Genomic DNA, 12,989 nt, shown 5'->3' with positions numbered 1-12,989 from the left:
TTGAAGTAAATGATAAAAATAATATATATTTTTCTTCAATTTAACTCTTAATTCTACAGAATTTCATTATTATTTTCAGCCTATCATCTAGGAGCAACAAACAGCCCTCAGAAGGGAAAAGCAACGCGTTTTTAGACGCGCATTTTCGTGTGTACATAATGGAAGAACCAAATGATAAAAAAGGCTTTTTCGATGAGCCAAACAAAATATACTGTATCTAATCACCTTCTTGAATACATAGCAAAGAAAATAGAGCAGTCTAAATAACTAGCGAGTACTTCAGAAACAAACTTTGTGGAACCTTCCTTCAGTATTTTCTATACGACAAAAGAACTAATGGCACTTTAAAGTTGATAATTTGTTCAGAGTTCACAACATTCGCGACCCTCTTCCAATGCTTTCAAAATTCTTTTCTGCACTAGTTAAATTTCCGCAAGATGGAATAAATGAATTAAAGAAGAAGACAGAAGGAATTATAATAGGAAAGAATAAGTTTAAGTCGAGAACTGTTCCCAAAAACAATGTTCGGATATACAGAGAAGTCTGGTACAAATGTACGGGTCTGTTCTTTGGTTAACAAGGAGTGAAAAGAGTCCTTAGAAACGTGTTCCTAAATTGAACCGTATCCAAGTGATTGGCATTTTCTATTATTCCTTGAAACCAATTGTTTCCTTTTATTAAGCATTTTGTTTTTTTATCGAAAAAGATAAGAAAACAATCACTTGTATCAAAAGTTTGTTATTAATTAAAATAAGTATTTCACGTGTAGAAATTAACAATAACAAGGTGTTTCGTAGTGACCACGTCAAATGAAAGAAAGTTACTCATTGAATTTCGTTTTTATTCTCAATATGCCATAAGTACAAATTTAACTGAGCAATAAAAATATAAACTGATGCTCACGAAAATCATTCTGGAAACCGTTCGAAGATTTGAGGGCGTGTTACGAATTTGCGACCGTAAACTATGGTTGCGCTCCCTAACGGCGGCTGGCGGTACTACTCGTCGGAGGTCAAATTAAATGCTTTGTTGCGTCGTATAGACCCGTTTCGGTCGCGATTAGTTTCTCAGCGATCAAAATGTATTGTTGTAGGTCGTCAATATTGCGGACTTCTGTCTTGTGTACCAATTTTTCAAGATGTCCCCAGAACTAAAAGTTTGGTATGGGAAGAAATTCGTGTTCTTTGAGTAACAAGGAGTAAAAACGTCTTATGAGATATTGACGAGGTGATTCAAATTACCAAGAGATACAGCAAAAAATTCATTTATTTACATTGATAATTTTATTTCCCAAAGTTGTTCGAAAAGACTTTCATTGGCGTAAAGGCAAGATTGGACGCTTCTTCGGAAAGATTCTCGAACACGACGAAAGATTTCTGGCGTGTTTCAGATTTGGTCGCAGGCGTCATTTTTGCGTTGACATGAATACGAAGTCCTTGATATGGCCCCTAAGATAGAAATCACATGGGTTCAAATCAGAAGATAAGGCTGGTCATGCAGCAGTTCCGCCTAGACCTATCTATCTCCGAGGAAACTCGGCATCAAGATGAGCTCTAACCCGAAGGCTAAAATGAGGGGTGCTAGCGGTACGTCTTCAAATAACTCTGGTAAAGTGTCAGTTAGTCTTGGTGGTAGAAAATAAGGTGCGATTAAATGGACGCTAACAATTCCGCACCAGACTTTGAGACTAAACTGAACTTGATGTGATCTAACGGTAGTCGCGTTTGGATTTTCTTGCTGCCACTCATGACGATTATGTAAATTGAAGATTCCGTCACGGGTCTAATTGGCCTCGTCAGAAACTAGGAGCGTACTCCTGCTCCTGCAACCACTGCCAAAATTCGTCTCGTGTTGGATAATCGGCCTCATTTAAAGATTGAACCTTCTGTAAATGGAATGAGTGGTATTGGTGTCCTCGAAGCATACGCCAGACAAGAACATGGCCGAAACACAATTGACGACCAGCTTGCCTCGTGCTTGATATAGGATCATCCTCGATGATAGTAAGTACTTGTTCATCCAGGTCTTCTGGAACGTCTCCTTCTACAGTAGCAGGTCCCGTGGGTTGTATTTTGCCAGTTTGTCGATTTGAAAGCTGTCTTTGAGGAAAGTGCTCCTGATACAAGCACAGCGCTTCCACCGCAATTCCCGGAGCGAATCCATATATAAGATGCCTATCGGCATATTCTGGATTCATAAAGTAAGCTATAGCAATAGCAGTTTTAAGATACCAAATGAAGTGTTCGAAATTGTCTATTCATTATCTACAAAATTTCCGATTTATTTAACAAAAGTTGGTAAAAAGAATATAATTTAAACTTATTTAATTATATTTTTTTACGCAACCAAGCATTTTTTTTAATAAAAATGGTATTTATTTAAATACTTGTTGGTTTTGTTTAATTAATGGGCTTCTCAACTTTCGATTATTTAAACATTTTACAATTATTATTCAAATATTGGTTATTTCAATAAATATTACTCAAATATCGCCGAACTTATTTTATCCATGGATAAAAATTAATCAAACGCCGACCTCTAACGAAATGTCAATTTAATTATTTAGACCCCTCTATTTATTGCAAATTCGAACCCATATGTGTTGTAGACTAAATCTATCGCCTAAACAAGCTTCTTTGAAAAGGAATCAATGAGTCAGCCAGGAATCGAACCCGGGTCACCCGCACGGCAGGCGATAATCCTACCACTGAAACACCAACGCTTGTTACACGACTATATTTTAAGTAAAAAGGTAGAAAATGATTTTTAAACGAGTTCATAGCCCCCCGGGGAGAGAAAACCGCGGTTTTTGATCTGTTCAATTTCGGTAACCCCGCTTCTTTGAAAAGAATCAAATGCGTTGGCCGGGAATCTAACCCGCGTGGAAGGCGAGTATTCTACCCCTAAACCACCAACGCGCTTGTTAAACAGTTATATTTTAAAGGACAAAATCCGCGGATTTTCATCTTTTCAATTTCGTTCAAGCAGCTTCTTGTGAGATAATCCAATGCGTTGGCCGGGAATCGAACCCGGGTCACCCGCGTGGCAGGCAAGTATTCTACCACTGAACCACCAACGCTTATTACGCGGTTGTATATTTAGTACAAGGACAAAAAAGATTTTTAAACGAGTTCGTAATACCCCGGGAAAAAAAACGCGGCTTTTTATCTTAACGATTTCGTTATAGCAGCTTCTTGTGAAAGAATCCAATGCGTTGGCCGGGAATCGAACCCGGGTCACCCGCGTGGCAGGCGAGTATTCTACCACTGAACCACCAACGCTTGTTACGCGGTTATATATTTAGTTAAAGGACAAAAATGATTTTTAAACGAGTTCGTAATACCAAGGGAAGAAAAAAACGTGGCTTTTTATCTTAACGATTTCGTTATAGCAGCTTCTTGTGAAAGAATCCAATGCGTTGGCCAGGAATCGAACCCGGGTCACCCGCGTGGCAGGCGAGTGTTCTACCACTGAACCACCAACGCTTGTTACGCGGTTGTAAATTTAGTTAACGGAAAAAATGATTTTTAAACGCGTTCGTAATACCCCGGGAAGAAAAAAAAACGCGGCTTTTTATCTTAACGATTTCGTTATAGCAGCTTCTTGTGATAGAATCCAATGCGTCACCCGCGTGGCAGGCGAGTATTCTACCACTGAACCACCAACGCTTGTTACGCGGTTATAAATTTAGTAAAAGGACAAAAATGATTTTTAAACGAGTTCGTAATACCCCGGGAAGAAAAACAAATCGGCTTTTTATATTAACGATTTCGTTATAGCAGCTTCTTGTGAAAGAATTCAATGCGTTGGCCAGGAATCGAACCCGGGTCACCCGCGCGGCAGGCGAGTATACTACCACTGAACCACCAACGCTTGTTACGCGGTTGTATATTTAGTAAAAGGACAAAAATGATTTTTAAACGAGTTCGTAATACCCCGGGAAGAAAAACAACGCGGCTTTTTATATTAACGATTTCGTTATAGCAGCTTCTTGTGAAAGAATCCAATGCGTTGGCCAGGAATCGAACCCGGGTCACCCGCGTGGCAGGCGAGTGTTCTACCACTGAACCACCAACGCTTGTTACGCGGTTGTAAATTTAATTAACGGAAAAAATGATTTTTAAACGCGTTCGTAATACCCCGGGAAGAAAAAAAAACGCGGCTTTTTATCTTAACGATTTCGTTATAGCAGCTTCTTGTGATAGAATCCAATGCGTTGGCCGGGAATCGAACCCGGGTCACCCGCGTGGCAGGCGAGTGTTCTACCACTGAACCACCAACGCTTGTTACGCGGTTGTAAATTTAGTTAACGGAAAAAATGATTTTTAAACGCGTTCGTAATACCCCGGGAAGAAAAAAAAACGCGGCTTTTTATCTTAACGATTTCGTTATAGCAGCTTCTTGTGAAAGAATCCCATGCGTCACCCGCGTGGCAGGCGAGTATTCTACCACTGAACCACCAACGCTTGTTACGCGGCTATATATTTAGTAAAAGGACAAAAATGATTTTTAAACGAGTTCGTAATACCCCGGGAAGAGAAAAAACGCGTCTTTTTATGTTAACGATTTCGTTATAGCAGATTCTTGTGAAAGAATTCAACGCGTTGGCCGGAAATCGAACCCGGGTAACCCGCGTGGCAGGCGAGTATTCTACCACTGAACCACCAACGCCTGTTACGCGGTTATATATTTAGTAAAAGGACAAAAATGATTTTTAAACGAGTTCGTTATACCCCGGGAAGAAAAAAAAACGCGGCTTTTTATCTTAACGATTTCGTCATAGCAACTTCTTGTGAAAGAATCCAATGCGTTGGCCGGGAATCGAACCCGGGTCACCCGCGTGGCAGGCGAGTATTCTACCACTGAACCACCAACGCTTATTACGCGGTTATATATTTAGTAAAAGGACAAAAATGATTTTTAAACGAGTTCGTAATACCCCGGGAAGAAAAAAAACGCGGCTTTTTATCTTAACGATTTCGTTATAGCAGCTTCTTGTGAAAGAATCCCATGCGTCACCCGCGTGGCAGGCGAGTATTCTACCACTGAACCACCAACGCTTGTTACGCGGCTATATATTTAGTAAAAGGACAAAAATGATTTTTAAACGAGTTCGTAATACCCCGGGAAGAGAAAAAACGCGTCTTTTTATGTTAACGATTTCGTTATAGCAGATTCTTGTGAAAGAATTCAACGCGTTGGCCGGAAATCGAACCCGGGTAACCCGCGTGGCAGGCGAGTATTCTACCACTGAACCACCAACGCCTGTTACGCGGTTATATATTTAGTAAAAGGACAAAAATGATTTTTAAACGAGTTCGTTATACCCCGGGAAGAAAAAAAAACGCGGCTTTTTATCTTAACGATTTCGTCATAGCAACTTCTTGTGAAAGAATCCAATGCGTTGGCCGGGAATCGAACCCGGGTCACCCGCGTGGCAGGCGAGTATTCTACCACTGAACCACCAACGCTTATTACGCGGTTATATATTTAGTAAATGGACAAAAATGATTTTTAAACGAGTTCGTAATACCCCGGGAAGAAAAAAAAACGCGGCTTTTTATCTTATCGATTTCGCTATAGCAGCTTCTTGTGAAAGAATCCAATGCGTTGGCCGGGAATCGAACCCGGGTCACCCACGTGGCAGGCGAGTATTCTACCACTGAACCACCAACGCTTGTTACGCGGTTATATATTTAGTAAAAGGACTAAAATGATTTTTAAACGAGTTCGTAATACCCCAGGAAGAAAAAAAAACGCGGCTTTTTATCTTATCGATTTCGTTATAGCAGCTTCTTGTGAAAGAATCCAATGCGTTGGCCGGGAGTCGAACCCGGGTCACCCGCGTGGCAGGCAAGTATTCTACCACTGAACCACCAACGCTTGGTACGCTTTTATATATTTAGTAAAAGGACAAAAATGAGTTTTAAACGAGTTCGTAATAACCCGGGAAGAAAAAAAAACGCGGCTTTTTATATTAACGATTTCGTTATAGCAGCTTCTTGTGAAAGAATCCAACGCGTTGGCCGGGAATCGAACCCGGGTAACCCGCGTGGCAGGCGAGTATTCTACCACTTAACCACCAACGCTTGTTACGCGGTTATATATTTAGTAAAAGGACAAAAATGAGTTTTAAACGAGTTCGTAATACCCCGGGAAGAAAAAAAAACGCGACTTTTTATCTTAACGATTTCGTTATAGCAGCTTCTTGTGAAAGAATCCAATGCGTTGGCCAGGAATCGGACCCGGGTCACCCGCGTGGCAGGCGAGTGTTCTACCACTGAACCACCAACGCTTGTTATGCGGTTATATATTTAGTAAAAGGACAAAAATGAGTTTTAAACGAGTTCGTAATACCCCGGGAAGAAAAAAAAACGCGGCTTTTTATCTTAACGATTTCGTTATAGCAGCGTTTTGTGAAAGAATCCAATGCGTCACCCGCGTGGCAGGCGAGTATTCTCCCACTGAACCACCAACGCTTGTTACGCGGTTATATATTTAGTAAAAGGACAAAAATGAGTTTTAAACGAGTTCGTAATACCCCGGGAAGAAAAAAAAATGCGGCTTTTTATATTAACGATTTCGTTATAGCAGCTTCTTGTGAAAGAATCCAATGCGTTGGCCGGGAACCGAACCCGGGTCACCCGCGTGGCAGGCGAGTATTCTACCACTGAACCACCAACGCTTGTTACGCGGTTATATATTTAGTAAAAGGACAAACATTATTTTTAAACGAGTTCGTAATACCCCGGGAAGAAAAAAAACGCGGCTTTTAATCTTAATGATTTCGTTCTAGCAGCTTCTTGTGAAAGAATCCAATGCGTTGGCTGGGAATCGAACCCGGTTCACCCGCGTGACAGGCGAGTATTCTACCACTGACCCACCAACGCTTATTACGTGGTTATATATTTAGTAAAAGGACAAAAATGATTTTTAAACAAGTTCGTAATACCCCGGGAAGAAAAAAAAAACGCGGCTTTTATCTTATCGATTTCGCTATAGCAGCTTCTTGTGAAAGAATCCAATGTGTTGGCCGGGAATCGAACCCGGGTCACCCACGTGGCAGGCGAGTATTCTACCACTGAACCACCAACGCTTGTTACGCGGTTATATATTTAGTAAAAGGACTAAAATGATTTTTAAACGAGTTCGTTATACCCCAGGGAGAAAAAAAAACGCGGCTTTTTATCTTATCGATTTCGTTATAGCAGCTTCTTGTGAAAGAATCCAATGCGTTGGCCGGGAGTCGAACCCGGGTCACCCGCGTGGCAGGCGAGTATTCTACCACTGAACCACCAACGCTTGGTACGCTTTTATATATTTAGTAAAAGGACAAAAATGAGTTTTAAACGAGTTCGTAATAACCCGGGAAGAAAAAAAAACGCGGCTTTTTATATTAACGATTTCGTTATAGCAGCTTCTTGTGAAAGAATCCAACGCGTTGGCCGGGAATCGAACCCGGGTAACCCGCGTAGCAGGCGAGTATTCTACCACTTAACCACCAACGCTTGTTACGCGGTTATATATTTAGTAAAAGGACAAAAATGATTTTTAAATGAGTTCGTAATACCCCGGGAAGAAAAAAAAACGCGGTTTTTTATCTTAACGATTTCGTTATAGCAGCGTCTTGTGAAAGAATCCAATGCGTCACCCGCGTGGCAGGCGAGTATTCTCCCACTGAACCACCAACGCTTGTTACGTGGTTATATATTTAGTAAAAGGACAAAAATGAGTTTTAAACGAGTTCGTAATAACCCGGGAAGAAAAAAAAACGCGGCTTTTTATATTAACGATTTCGTTATAGCAGCTTCTTGTGAAAGAATCCAATGCGTTGGCCGGGAGTCGAACCCGGGTCACCCGCGTGGCAGGCGAGTATTCTACCACTGAACCACCAACTCTTGTTACGCGGCTATATATTTAGTAAAATGACAAAAATGATTTTTAAACGAGTTCGTAATACCCCGGGAAGAAAAAAAAACGCGGCTTTTTATATTAACGATTTCGTTATAGCAGCTTCTTGTGAAAGAATCCAATGCGTCACCCGCGTGGCAGGCGAGTATTCTACCACTGAACCACCAACGCTTGTTACTAGGTTATATATTTAGTAAAAGGACTAAAATGATTTTTAAACGAGTTCGTTATACCCCGGGAAGAAAAAAAACGCGGCTTTTTATGTTAATTATTTCGTTAAGGCAGCTTCTTGTGAAAGAATCCAATGCGTTGGCCGGGAATTGAACCCGGGTTACCGGTGTGGCAGGCGATTATTCTACCACTGAACCACCAACGCTTGGTACTAGGTTATATATTTAGTAAAAGGACCAAAATGATTTTTAAACGAGTTCGTAATACCCCGGGAAGAAAAAAAACGCGGCTTTTTATCTTAACGATTTCGTTATAGCAGCTTCTTGTGAAAGATTCCAATGCTTTGGCCGGGAATCGAACCCGGGTCACCCGCGCGGCAAGCGAGTATACTACCACTGAACAACCAACGCTTATTACGCCGTTATATATTTAGTAAAAGGACAAAAATGATTTTTAAATGAGTTCGTAATACCCCGGGAAGAAGAAAACGCGGCTTTTTATCTTATTGATTTCGTTACAGCAGCTTCTTGTGAAAGAATCCAATGCGTTGGCCGGGAATCGACCCCGGGTCACCCGCGCGGCAGGCGAGTATTCTACCACTGAACCACCAATGCTTGTTACGCGGTTATATATTTAGTAAAAGGACAAAAATGATTTTTAAACGACTTCGTAATACCCCGGGAAGGAAAAAACGCGGAGTTTTATCTTTACGATTTCGTTATAGCAGCATCTTGTGTAAGAATCCAATGCGTCACCCGCGTGGCAGGTGAGTATTCTACCACTGAACCACCAACGCTTGTTACGCGGTTATATATTTAGTAAAAGGACAAAAATGATTTTTAAACGAATTCGTAATAACCCGGGAAGAAGAAAACGCGGCTTTTTATCTTAACGATTTCGTTATAGCAGCTTCTTGTGAAAGAATCCAATGCGTCACCCGCGTGGCAGGCGATTATTTTACCACTGAACCACCAACGCTTGTTACGCGGTTATATATTTAGTAAAAGAACAAAAATGATTTTTAAACGAGTTCGTAATACCCCGGGAAGAAAAAAAACGCGGTTTTTTATCTTAACGATTTCGTTATAGCAGCTTCTTGTGAAAGAATCCAATGCGTCACCCGCGTGGCAGGCGATTATTTTACCACTGAACCACCAACGCTTGTTACGCGGTTATATATTTAGTAAAAGGACAAAAATGATTTTTAAACGAGTTCGTAATACCCCGGGAAGAAAAAAAACGCGGCTTTTTATCTTAACGATTTCGTTATAGCAGCTTCTTGTGAAAGAATCCAATGCGTTGGCCGGGAATCGAAACCGGGTCACCCGCCTGGCAGGCGAGTATTCTACCACTGAACCACCAACGCTTGTTACGCGGTTATAGATTTAGTAAAAGGACAAAAATGATTTTTAAACGAGTTCGTAATACCCCGGGAAGAAAAAAAAACGCGGCGTTTTATAATAACGATTTCGTTATAGCAGCTTCTTGTGAAAGAATCCAATGCGTTGGCCGGGAATCGAAACCAGGTCACCCGCGTGGCAGGCGAGTATTCTACCACTGAACAACCAACGCTTGTTACGCGGTTATTTATTTAGTAAAAGGACAAAAATAATTTTTAAACGAGTTCGTAATACCCCGGGAAGAAAAAAAAACGCGGCTTTTTATCTTAACGATTTCTTTATAGCAGCTTCTTGTGAAAGAATCCAATGCGTTGGCCTGGAATCGAACCCGGGTCACCCGCGTGGCAGGCGAGTATTATACCACTGAACCACCAACGCTTGGTACTAGGTTATATATTTAGTAAAAGGACCAAAATGATTTTTAAACGAGTTCGTAATACCCCGGGAAGAAAACAAACGCGGCTTTTTATGTTAACGATTTCGTTAAGGCAGCTTCTTGTGAAAGAATCCGATGCGTTGGCCGGGAATTGAACCCGGGTTACCGGTGTGGCAGGCGATTATTTTACCACTGAACCACCAACGCTTTTACGCGGTTAGATATTTAGTAAAAGGACAAAAAAGATTTTTAAACGAGTTCGTAATACCCCGGGAAGAAAAAAAAACGCGGCTTTTTATCTTAACGATTTCGTTATAGCAGCTTCTTGTGAAAGAATCCAATGCGTCAACCGCGTGGCAGGCGAGTATTCTACCACTGAACCACCAACGCTTGTTACGCGGTTATATATTTAGTAAAAGGACAAAAATGATTTTTAAACGAGTTCGTAATACCCCGGGAAGAAAAAAAAACGCGGCTTTTTATCTTAACGATTTCGTTATAGCAGCTTCTTGTGAAAGAATCCAATGCGTTGGCCGGGAATCGAAACCGGGTCACCCGCCTGGCAGGCGAGTATTCTACCACTGAACCACCAACGCTTGTTACGCGGTTATAGATTTAGTAAAAGGACAAAAATGATTTTTAAACGAGTTCGTAATACCCCGGGAAGAAAAAAAAACGCGGCGTTTTATAATAACGATTTCGTTATAGCAGCTTCTTGTGAAAGAATCCAATGCGTTGGCCGGGAATCGAAACCAGGTCACCCGCGTGGCAGGCGAGTATTCTACCACTGAACAACCAACGCTTGTTACGCGGTTATTTATTTAGTAAAAGGACAAAAATAATTTTTAAACGAGTTCGTAATACCCCGGGAAGAAAAAAAAACGCGGCTTTTTATCTTAACGATTTCTTTATAGCAGCTTCTTGTGAAAGAATCCAATGCGTCACCCGCGTGGCAGGCGAGTATTCTACCACTGAACCACCAACGCTTGTTACGCGGTTATAAATTTAGTAAAAGAATAAAAATGATTTTTAAACGAGTTCGTAATACCCCGGGAAGAAAAAAAAAACGCGCCTTTTTAACTTAACGATTTCGTTATAGCAACTTCTTGTGAAAGAATCCAATGCGTCACCCGCGTGGCAGGCGAGTATTCTACCACTGAACCTCCAACGCTTGTTACGCGGTTATATATTTAGTAAAAGGACAAAAATGATTTTAAACGAGTTCGTAATACCCCGGGAAGAAAAAAAAACCGCGGGATTTTATCTTAACGATTTCGTTATAGCAGCTTCTTATGAAAGAATCCAATGCGTTGGCCGGGAATCGAACCCGGGTCACCCGCGTGGCAGGCGAGTATTCTAACACTGAACAACCAACGCTTGTTACGCGATTATATATTTAGTAAAAGGACAAAAATGATTTTTAAACGAGTTCGGAATACCCCGGGAAGAGAAAAAACGCGTCTTTTTATGTGAACGATTTCGTTATAGCAGCTTCTTGTGAAAGAATCCAATGCGTTGGCCGGGAATCGAACCCGGGTCACCCGCGTTACAGGCGTGTATTCTACCACTGAGACACCAACGCTTGTTACGCGGTTAAATATTTAGTAAAAGGACTTAAATGATTTTTAAACGAGTTCGTAATACCGCAGGATGAAGAAAAAACGCGGCTTTTTATATTAACGATTTCGTAATAGCAGCTTCTTATGAAAGAATCCCATGCGTCGGCCCGGAATCGAACCCGGGTCACCCGCGTGGCAGGCGAGTATTCTACCACTGAACCACCAACGCTTATTAAGTGGTTATATATTTAGTAAAAGGACAAAAATAATTTTTAAACGAGTTCGTAATACCCCGGGAAGAAAAAAAAAACGCGGCTTTTTATCTTATCGATTTCGCTATAGCAGCTTCTTGTGAAAGAATCCAATGTGTTGGCCGGGAATCGAACCCGGGTCACCCACGTGGCAGGCGAGTATTCTACCACTGAACCACCAACGCTTGTTGCGCGGTTATATATTTAGTAAAAGGACTAAAATGATTTTTAAACGAGTTCGTTATACCCCAGGGAGAAAAAAAAACGCGGCTTTTTATCTTATCGATTTCGTTATAGCAGCTTCTTGTGAAAGAATCCAATGCGTTGGCCGGGAGTCGGACCCGGGTCACTCGCGTGGCAGGCGAGTATTCTACCACTGAACCACCAACGCTTGGTACGCTTTTATATATTTAGTAAAAGGACAAAAATTAGTTTTAAACGAGTTCGTAATAACCCGGGAAGAAAAAAAAACGCGGCTTTTTATATTAACGATTTCTGTATAGCAGCTTCTTGTGAAAGAATCCAACGCGTTGGCCGGGAATCGAACCCGGGTAACCCGCGTAGCAGGCGAGTATTCTACCACTTAACCACCAACGCTTGTTACGCGGTTATATATTTAGTAAAAGGACAAAAATGATTTTTACACGAGTTCGTAATACCCCGGGAAGAAAAAAAAACGCGGTTTTTTATCTTAACGATTTCGTTATAGCAGCGTCTTGTGAAAGAATCCAATGCGTCACCCGCGTGGCAGGTGAGTATTCTACCACTGAACCACCAACGCTTGTTACGCGGTTATATATTTAGTAAAAGGACAAAAATGATTTTTAAACGAATTCGTAATAACCCGGGAAGAAGAAAACGCGGCTTTTTATCTTAACGATTTCGTTATAGCAGCTTCTTGTGAAAGAATCCAATGCGTCACCCGCGTGGCAGGCGAGTATTTTACCACTGAACCACCAACGCTTGTTACGCGGTTATATATTTAGTAAAAGATCAAAAATGATTTTTAAACGAGTTCGTAATACCCCGGGAAGAAAAATAAACGCGGCTTTTTATCTTAACGATTTCGTTATAGCAGCTTCTTGTGAAAGAATCCAATGCGTCACCCGCGTGGCAGGCGAGTATTCTACCACTGAACCACCAACGCTTGTTACGCGGTTATAAATTTAGTAAAAGGACAAAAATGATTTTTAAACGATTTCGTAATACCCCGGGAAGAAAAAAAAACGAGGGTTTTTATCTTGACGATTTCGTTATAGCAGCTTCTTTTGAAAGAATCCAATGCGTTGGCCTGGAATCGAACCCGGGTCACCCGCGTGGC

General features: G+C 41.3%; 24 non-coding genes across 24 annotated transcripts; all 24 read right to left on the bottom strand.

The window, feature by feature from the left end:
* Window positions 1-3,008: 3,008 nt before the first annotated feature.
* On the bottom strand, window positions 3,009-3,079 carry TRNAG-GCC (transfer RNA glycine (anticodon GCC)). Its single transcript has one exon. It is a non-coding gene; the product is annotated as a tRNA-Gly (tRNA).
* Window positions 3,080-3,210: 131 nt separating this feature from the next.
* TRNAG-GCC (transfer RNA glycine (anticodon GCC)) lies at window positions 3,211-3,281 on the bottom strand. The gene has a single exon. It is a non-coding gene; the product is annotated as a tRNA-Gly (tRNA).
* Window positions 3,282-3,414: 133 nt separating this feature from the next.
* Window positions 3,415-3,485, bottom strand: TRNAG-GCC (transfer RNA glycine (anticodon GCC)). Its single transcript has one exon. It is a non-coding gene; the product is annotated as a tRNA-Gly (tRNA).
* Window positions 3,486-4,007: 522 nt separating this feature from the next.
* On the bottom strand, window positions 4,008-4,078 carry TRNAG-GCC (transfer RNA glycine (anticodon GCC)). The gene has a single exon. It is a non-coding gene; the product is annotated as a tRNA-Gly (tRNA).
* Window positions 4,079-4,212: 134 nt separating this feature from the next.
* Window positions 4,213-4,283, bottom strand: TRNAG-GCC (transfer RNA glycine (anticodon GCC)). Its single transcript has one exon. It is a non-coding gene; the product is annotated as a tRNA-Gly (tRNA).
* Window positions 4,284-4,600: 317 nt separating this feature from the next.
* TRNAG-GCC (transfer RNA glycine (anticodon GCC)) lies at window positions 4,601-4,671 on the bottom strand. Its single transcript has one exon. It is a non-coding gene; the product is annotated as a tRNA-Gly (tRNA).
* A 135-nt stretch (window positions 4,672-4,806) lies between these two features.
* TRNAG-GCC (transfer RNA glycine (anticodon GCC)) lies at window positions 4,807-4,877 on the bottom strand. Its single transcript has one exon. It is a non-coding gene; the product is annotated as a tRNA-Gly (tRNA).
* Window positions 4,878-5,194: 317 nt separating this feature from the next.
* TRNAG-GCC (transfer RNA glycine (anticodon GCC)) lies at window positions 5,195-5,265 on the bottom strand. Its single transcript has one exon. It is a non-coding gene; the product is annotated as a tRNA-Gly (tRNA).
* Window positions 5,266-5,400: 135 nt separating this feature from the next.
* TRNAG-GCC (transfer RNA glycine (anticodon GCC)) lies at window positions 5,401-5,471 on the bottom strand. Its single transcript has one exon. It is a non-coding gene; the product is annotated as a tRNA-Gly (tRNA).
* A 135-nt stretch (window positions 5,472-5,606) lies between these two features.
* TRNAG-GCC (transfer RNA glycine (anticodon GCC)) lies at window positions 5,607-5,677 on the bottom strand. Its single transcript has one exon. It is a non-coding gene; the product is annotated as a tRNA-Gly (tRNA).
* Window positions 5,678-5,812: 135 nt separating this feature from the next.
* TRNAG-GCC (transfer RNA glycine (anticodon GCC)) lies at window positions 5,813-5,883 on the bottom strand. The gene has a single exon. It is a non-coding gene; the product is annotated as a tRNA-Gly (tRNA).
* Window positions 5,884-6,224: 341 nt separating this feature from the next.
* Window positions 6,225-6,295, bottom strand: TRNAG-GCC (transfer RNA glycine (anticodon GCC)). The gene has a single exon. It is a non-coding gene; the product is annotated as a tRNA-Gly (tRNA).
* Window positions 6,296-6,614: 319 nt separating this feature from the next.
* TRNAG-GCC (transfer RNA glycine (anticodon GCC)) lies at window positions 6,615-6,685 on the bottom strand. The gene has a single exon. It is a non-coding gene; the product is annotated as a tRNA-Gly (tRNA).
* Window positions 6,686-7,025: 340 nt separating this feature from the next.
* On the bottom strand, window positions 7,026-7,096 carry TRNAG-GCC (transfer RNA glycine (anticodon GCC)). Its single transcript has one exon. It is a non-coding gene; the product is annotated as a tRNA-Gly (tRNA).
* A 135-nt stretch (window positions 7,097-7,231) lies between these two features.
* TRNAG-GCC (transfer RNA glycine (anticodon GCC)) lies at window positions 7,232-7,302 on the bottom strand. The gene has a single exon. It is a non-coding gene; the product is annotated as a tRNA-Gly (tRNA).
* Window positions 7,303-7,437: 135 nt separating this feature from the next.
* Window positions 7,438-7,508, bottom strand: TRNAS-GCU (transfer RNA serine (anticodon GCU)). Its single transcript has one exon. It is a non-coding gene; the product is annotated as a tRNA-Ser (tRNA).
* A 319-nt stretch (window positions 7,509-7,827) lies between these two features.
* Window positions 7,828-7,898, bottom strand: TRNAG-GCC (transfer RNA glycine (anticodon GCC)). The gene has a single exon. It is a non-coding gene; the product is annotated as a tRNA-Gly (tRNA).
* A 1,479-nt stretch (window positions 7,899-9,377) lies between these two features.
* TRNAG-GCC (transfer RNA glycine (anticodon GCC)) lies at window positions 9,378-9,448 on the bottom strand. The gene has a single exon. It is a non-coding gene; the product is annotated as a tRNA-Gly (tRNA).
* Window positions 9,449-10,383: 935 nt separating this feature from the next.
* On the bottom strand, window positions 10,384-10,454 carry TRNAG-GCC (transfer RNA glycine (anticodon GCC)). Its single transcript has one exon. It is a non-coding gene; the product is annotated as a tRNA-Gly (tRNA).
* A 710-nt stretch (window positions 10,455-11,164) lies between these two features.
* Window positions 11,165-11,235, bottom strand: TRNAG-GCC (transfer RNA glycine (anticodon GCC)). Its single transcript has one exon. It is a non-coding gene; the product is annotated as a tRNA-Gly (tRNA).
* A 340-nt stretch (window positions 11,236-11,575) lies between these two features.
* TRNAG-GCC (transfer RNA glycine (anticodon GCC)) lies at window positions 11,576-11,646 on the bottom strand. Its single transcript has one exon. It is a non-coding gene; the product is annotated as a tRNA-Gly (tRNA).
* A 136-nt stretch (window positions 11,647-11,782) lies between these two features.
* Window positions 11,783-11,853, bottom strand: TRNAG-GCC (transfer RNA glycine (anticodon GCC)). The gene has a single exon. It is a non-coding gene; the product is annotated as a tRNA-Gly (tRNA).
* A 135-nt stretch (window positions 11,854-11,988) lies between these two features.
* TRNAG-GCC (transfer RNA glycine (anticodon GCC)) lies at window positions 11,989-12,059 on the bottom strand. The gene has a single exon. It is a non-coding gene; the product is annotated as a tRNA-Gly (tRNA).
* Window positions 12,060-12,194: 135 nt separating this feature from the next.
* On the bottom strand, window positions 12,195-12,265 carry TRNAS-GCU (transfer RNA serine (anticodon GCU)). Its single transcript has one exon. It is a non-coding gene; the product is annotated as a tRNA-Ser (tRNA).
* Between the last annotated feature and the right edge of the window lie 724 nt (window positions 12,266-12,989).

This window comes from Leiobunum rupestre, chromosome 6 (genome assembly GCF_980474605.1).
Source record: "Leiobunum rupestre chromosome 6, qqLeiRupe1.1.hap1, whole genome shotgun sequence".
Classification (NCBI taxonomy): Eukaryota; Metazoa; Arthropoda; class Arachnida; order Opiliones; family Sclerosomatidae; genus Leiobunum; species Leiobunum rupestre.
The sequence above is the reverse complement of the archived record's forward strand: the minus strand, read 5'-3'. Positions and strand labels throughout refer to the sequence as shown.